An 868-nucleotide genomic window follows, 5' to 3' on the forward strand; every position below is an offset into this window, starting at 1 on the left:
TAAACTTCCTCTTTCGCCACCCTCAGACGAAGGAAGTGCAAAGCGTTAGATCAGGACTCCTTGCTGGCCATTGAAGGGGGTCACGACGTCCCAGCCAACGTCTTGGGGAATGAACGTCGCGCCACGCGCAGGCAGGATATCCAAAGTGAGGTGCGGCGCCGTCTTGCATAAAGATTACAGCATTGTAACTGTGCCACATGGATACAATACCGTTAACATAATTTTGTAGCATGTCAGGGTACTGTTGTGCTGTTATTGTGTTCTGAATGACAGACGGACACACGACTTTCGTGGGTATCACGCAGCACTATCCTGTGACCTAAGGGTGGCGTTGGCTTTGTCCCTTAATCATCCTCGGGTCCTCTGTTTCCCAATAACAAACGTGCCGATTAATATCTCCCCCAACATGACATACAGCTTCATCTGGCAGCAGGATATTACCGAAATACTCGCACCAGTCTTCATACCGAGCAAGCGTCTCCTCCCCAGATTCGACCTATGACTGCAGTTTTCTGGCGATAATTCATGGCACTAATGTGGTTTCGAATGGACGGAAACTCAACTCATTCTTGAAAATAGTTCTGATTGTGCGTCGGGTTAAACCACTGTCTCTAGATGCCTGCTCTTCTGTTTCCGCGCAGTAAGGTGAACGTTTCCTGAACCATGTGAAAGTTCTCCTCCATACTGTATGCTGAGGCTCGACAGCTTCTCCTACCATCTGGCACAACACCTGCGCCCATTAGCTTCGAGTGGCAGTTACTTGTGGTTCCCCGAGGCACGGGGTCCTTCCATACTTCCCCATCATCTCTGTACTTGTATCACGGATCGCCATACTTCTCACCGGGATACCAGCTGCCGGCCGCGGTGG

The sequence above is a fragment of the Schistocerca americana genome, chromosome 9, assembly GCF_021461395.2.
Source record: "Schistocerca americana isolate TAMUIC-IGC-003095 chromosome 9, iqSchAmer2.1, whole genome shotgun sequence".
Taxonomy (NCBI): Eukaryota; Metazoa; Arthropoda; class Insecta; order Orthoptera; family Acrididae; genus Schistocerca; species Schistocerca americana.